Raw genomic sequence first — 5,605 nt, forward strand, 5'->3', positions numbered from 1 at the left:
CAACTTTTAAAGCAATGAAGTTAGGCAAAAATTCCAATTAGGAAGTTGTAGAGTGCTTTACAAAACATCTGATTAGACAGATTCTAACTTTCTTACTAAATATTGGTGTTCTTCAGCTTACTGCTGAAGAACACTAATACAAAAATAATATACCGCGTGATGTACCCGCTTGTGCGCTGTGATTGTAGCGCTCCCAAACTGTCCGCGTACAAACGAACATAGCATCCAGCAGGGCGTGCTGCCGCTTAAAAGGCGACAGGGTAGGGAAGAATGCGTTGGCTGTGCGATTTACACCAGCGATGGGCTTGCCTCGCGGCGCTTCATGATAGCGATAAGCAAACGCAGCGGCAGCACACCCGGCTAAATATGTTCGTTTGTGCGTTGAACGCTTTGGAGCAGTACAATCACGACGCGCAAGAGGGTATGTCACGTGGTGCTTTCTTTTTTTTTCATTTCCCAGGCATCCGCAGTAAGCTGAATAACACATACTTAATAGACAGAAATACAGCAACTGTTTATTGAGACATTTCGTAAACCGTTCTGCAACTTTCTAATTGGAATTTTTTTCCTAGCTTCGTTGCTTCAGAACATGGCTAATTAATCATAACTAATTATCGAATTAAGCAATATACAAAAAACAGCGTGACACACTACAGACATGCATTTGGTCGCGTCGTCTTAGAGTTCATCCAAATATTTTTGAACTCTGGCTAAAGTTAGCTGGAATGCCCTGTATATCGCCTGCTCCAAACGGTCTAGTCGTGAACCTAGCGCACGCAACCTACAGAAAAAAAATCATCTCCCTTTTCGTCGCTTACCGACTCAAACCATGCTTCGTCAAAAGGGCGCACTCTGTATAACACACGCAAGGGCTGCTCCGCCCGTCCGCTATCTTCTATGAACACCTTCGCAAAAAATAAGCCTACTTGAAAAAGACAAGTGATACAATTTCATTCCCTACCTCTACGTAAAAGAAGACAGAAAAGCTACTTGAATGGGGGCAAGAAAAACAAAAAAAGCCCTGCACTATTCGTTTAACCTAAATGCTTTATGAACCAACCTTACGAAAAGAAAAAAAACAGACAAACACACAACACACACATGCACAAGGCAAGAAGCTTATTGGTTTGGTGTGCTGCTCATGCTACGCTGAGAGGCTGCTCTGCTAAAACCGCACGTCCCATTTCTGGAACTCTTTCCCTACTGCGCCCATTGGGCATTGTTAGCAGGCTATCGATAGTTTGAAACGCCGCTTTCGAGACCTTCCGCGCCGCTCATGGACATATTGCGTCATCGGGCGTGAAGGAGGAGAACTTTGAGGTAATAGTTATGCGTAAACTGACAAGGAGGAGTGAAGTAATTAATAATGGAAAAATGAGACATTCACCCAGTCCTGGCAACTACTGCAAAGGAAACCAATGCGTGTTCCTTGAAAGAAAAGCCACACAGTTGAAGAAAAACTCGTCCTGGTCTGACCGGGACCACGGCCTTTCCGGGGCAGCCGCTCTACCATCTGAGCTGATGAGGCGGCTAGCAGATGGCAGGGCGAAGTTGAACTTATCAAGAGCTCGAAGCAAAAGCAAAAGTTTTGACGTATTAGTTCTTTGGAAGTAGAGTAGTAATTATTAAAAGGAAAATGAGACATCCACCCAATCGTACCGATTGTTACAAAGGAAGCGCAAACGGGTTCCTCGAAAGAAAAGCAAGGTTTGTAGCAATCGTAACGATTGGGAGGATGTCTCCTTTACCCTTTATTAATTATTTCCTTTGTAACAATAGCTAATAATGGGTGGAGGAGAAGTACTTTTTTTTCTAAGCAGTCTGCTTTTCCTCCCGCCAGGCAGCGATTTTTTCAACGAGCTCCGAAGTTGCTCGATCATCAAAGCAGAAAGGAAAAACGGCTGACCCCAAGAGCGGCGCGCGCGCTTCTAGAGATCGCAGATCTCGTGATTCCGCTGCGGCTGATTTTGTCGATGGATCGAGCAGCAGCGAGTCTGAAAAGGTTGGGTTTTCCGCCGGACTTTGACTCTGAGAGCGAGACGACACAAACGAGCCCGGAACAACGGCGGCCGCATCCCGGCAGGCCCAACTGAAGTGCTTGTAGTTATATTTTTGTGGTGAATGAAAAAATTTTGCAATGAAAAACCTGTCCAATGAAAAATTCTGATCTTTTAGGGGCATAGTGCCCATTATACGACATTGCATTTCGTTTTTCTCATAATTCTCGGAACATATTTTTTCTTAGTAGATGCAAGCAGGCCTGTCTTTACAAACTTTGTTAAATTTTATCCCACAATTAGTAAAGAGAAAAGGAGACATCCACCAAATCGTAGCACTTGCTACAAAGGAACCCCGTTCAGGTTCCACTGAAGAAAAGCCTTGCAGTTGAAGGAAAATTCGTCCTGGTCCGAGACTCGAACGCGGGGACCACCACCTTTGCGAGGTCCCGCAAAGGCGGGATATATATTTTTGTGACATACGTCTCCTTAATAAAATCTTTATGTGCTAAAAAGTGCATTCAGTCTGCTTTTTGTGTCTGTAATAAATAAAATATTGAGTGCCGCAGTTCCTTCAAAAAAAAAAGAAAAGATATCTGGCGTAACCCGCAAGAGACACAGTTAAGCGTCACTCGAGCACGATGGTGGTTCATGCCGCCAGCTTGCTACATTCACCTCTCTTCTACATTCATTCTTGGCCCTTAAAATTTCTATGTCAGGTTAACAACTTAATCAATTCTGAAAGGTTTTATATCCTTAGAATTTAGCATTCTCCTCCTTGTGTGTAAACAAATTGAGCTCCAATCCACGCTGTGAAAATCGTTGGCCAGTGTAGCTGTGGTATCACCTGATCACCTGATATCACCTGCACCGAGCAGTGCACTTACATGCATCGTTAATTTTTGGTGATGTAAATAAACTTCACTTTGACTAGACTTTGGCTTTGATCCGATAGACCAATTGAACGTACCTTGAACGACTGAGCAATGCACTACTTGAAATGATTGACTGCAAGACAATTAAATAGGCACGGCGCCGTTGCTCATATGAACGTTGTTCTGTTCACTTCGCTGCTCATTGTATTGATGCTGCTCATCGTATGAGGCATGCTAACTGTGCGTGGCTTGCTTTGGGCAGTAAAACTGCGTCATGCCTAGCCTGGGCAGGATGCCGTTGTGCATAGTGACGTTGCTGCTCCTGTCGCTGCTCATAGTGTTCACGCGGCTCTTTGGAAGTAATAACTATCAAAGTACTGACTTTGAGAGCGCTATCAAAACACAAATGAAATTGGCTGCTAGGCGCGTTGTTCTTTGACATATCAAAGCGTAGTGACGTCACTCCTTGCTCCGTATGCTACAGTTGCCGCTTCCCGGCAACTGCAGCTTACGCAACCGTAATGTTTACCGGGAAATGCATTCGACGAATACAACGTTTTTCATATTCTTCCAACGCGTCTTATCATCTACCACGGTTTTGACACTTGTTTTCTGTTTTTCTTTATTAAAACGAATACTGGAGTGTGTGTCTTGCATGCGTAATTTCCGTGCACATGTGCACCTTTCGCTTCAATTCGTGGAATGGCTTTCTTTGGACTCTACAGTCGATGGAGATGAAGAAATCCCGGGTTGCGAGTGATATACAGCTTTTCGTATAATAGAAACGTTCTGAATAATACAAACTTCTACGATTTATTGCATGCAAACAGGACTGACTGCATCGCTACCGCTAGGCAGGTGTGAACTGCAACAAGTTATCATGTTAATGGTCATGGGTTTATCATTTTTCACAAGACATTGGCGTCTTACCTGCAAGACATTTCTACGCCGTCAACAAGAAGGGAACGAGGAATTGACGAATAGGGCAAGGTGAAAAAACAATTATCTCGTCATTTTAACACGGCTCGATTGGTTGCCGTGTGGAATATGTTGCTGTGTGCGCCTTACAATATCATGACCTGCTGCCTTTTCAAGAAATGCTTGTAAATGTAGCTGTCAAGATATTTGCTATTTTCTAAAGTATATTTTTTGGTGAGTAGATCGGGAAAGAAAATTATCATACTATTTTTGCTGGCTGTGTTCTTTCTCATGTTACTACAGAAAAAGCCAATAGCAATAAAGTCAGTTCTTGCGCCAGTCTTAATCAAAAGTAAGCAAGTCATCACGAGTACAGTGCCATGTTGGTACGAGCGCGTATTATGTGCACTTGATTCGGTGCGCAACTGTGGACAAGCTATTACTGATCAATGTAATTATTTAACAACCTTCATCCTTTGAAAAATTATGGGGTTTTACGTGCCAAAACAACTTTCTGATTATGAGGCACGCCGTAGTGGGGGACTCCGGAAATTTGGACCACCTGGGGTTCTTTAACGTGCACCTAAATCTAAGTACACGGGTGTTTTCGCATTTCGCCCTCATCGAAATGCGGCCGCCATGGCCGGGATTCGATCCCGTGACCTCGTGCTCAACAACCCAACACCATAGCCACTGATAAACCACGGCGGGTAACCTTAATCCTTAAACTACACAAAGAGCTTAACCGTATTGCTGCTTGGTGTTCGTCCAACCAATTAATTATCATTCCTTCAAAAGCTCAATTCATGATTTTTCGATCTAGCCAAAGAATACTATCAGGCTTACTTGAGATAACTCTAGATGGTCATCACATTCCAGTCTCCGACTGTGTATCATTTTTGGGCATCAAATTAGATTCTAACCTTAAGTTTTCTCAACACATTGCCTTCATTAGGCAAAAGTGTACCTTCGGTATTAGAGCATTAATCAAATCAAGACCATTCTTCTCCAAAGACGCATTATTAGTACTATACTTTGCCTTCACTCACAGTCACACTAATTATGGCATTGTTTCCTGGGGAAACACATATAACTGTCATATCCCATCTATTCAGCACTTACAAAACGAAGCAATACGCATTGTCACCAACAGTGGGTTTTTCACGGTTACTACTCCTCTACTTCGTGAAAATAACATCCTTGTGGAAACGAACTTGTTCAAATATCATCTAATAATTATGTTTGATAAATTACTTACTAAACAGCTCTCATACCAACTCATTAATTCCAGGCACCTCATTAATAACAATAATACCAGGTTTGCACGTAACTCTAATTTTCTACTACCTGTGGTTCATTCTAACTATGGAAAAATGACATCATCATTCGCTGCTATAGAACTGTAGAATGGTTTACCCGTTAGCATTAAATCTTCATCCTTTCATATATTTAGTCATGCTCTTAAGTTCTTTTATATGTGTAACTAAGTTTACGTCATTCATTACACTATATTTGTCATTTGTATGTATTGACAGTATTTTTTATCCACTACAGCCTTATATAAATGCAATTTGTTTTCATTTATGTTATTTTTCTGTGTTGTATTTTAGCGATTGTGTTCGTTTGTTTTAGTTAGCTTGCACTTCTTTAGTACATCTCCACATTGTTATTATTAACCGAAGGTCCCATTGCAGTCTTTGACTTTGGGACCCTCGTCTGTATATCGTATTTTACCAACGCATTGTATTTAAAGAATAAAAAACTGAAACTGAAATATGCGAGAGGACTGCGTAACAAGTTTTACAGATGATGGCA

Source organism: Dermacentor albipictus, chromosome 4 (assembly GCF_038994185.2).
Source record: "Dermacentor albipictus isolate Rhodes 1998 colony chromosome 4, USDA_Dalb.pri_finalv2, whole genome shotgun sequence".
Classification (NCBI taxonomy): domain Eukaryota; kingdom Metazoa; phylum Arthropoda; class Arachnida; order Ixodida; family Ixodidae; genus Dermacentor; species Dermacentor albipictus.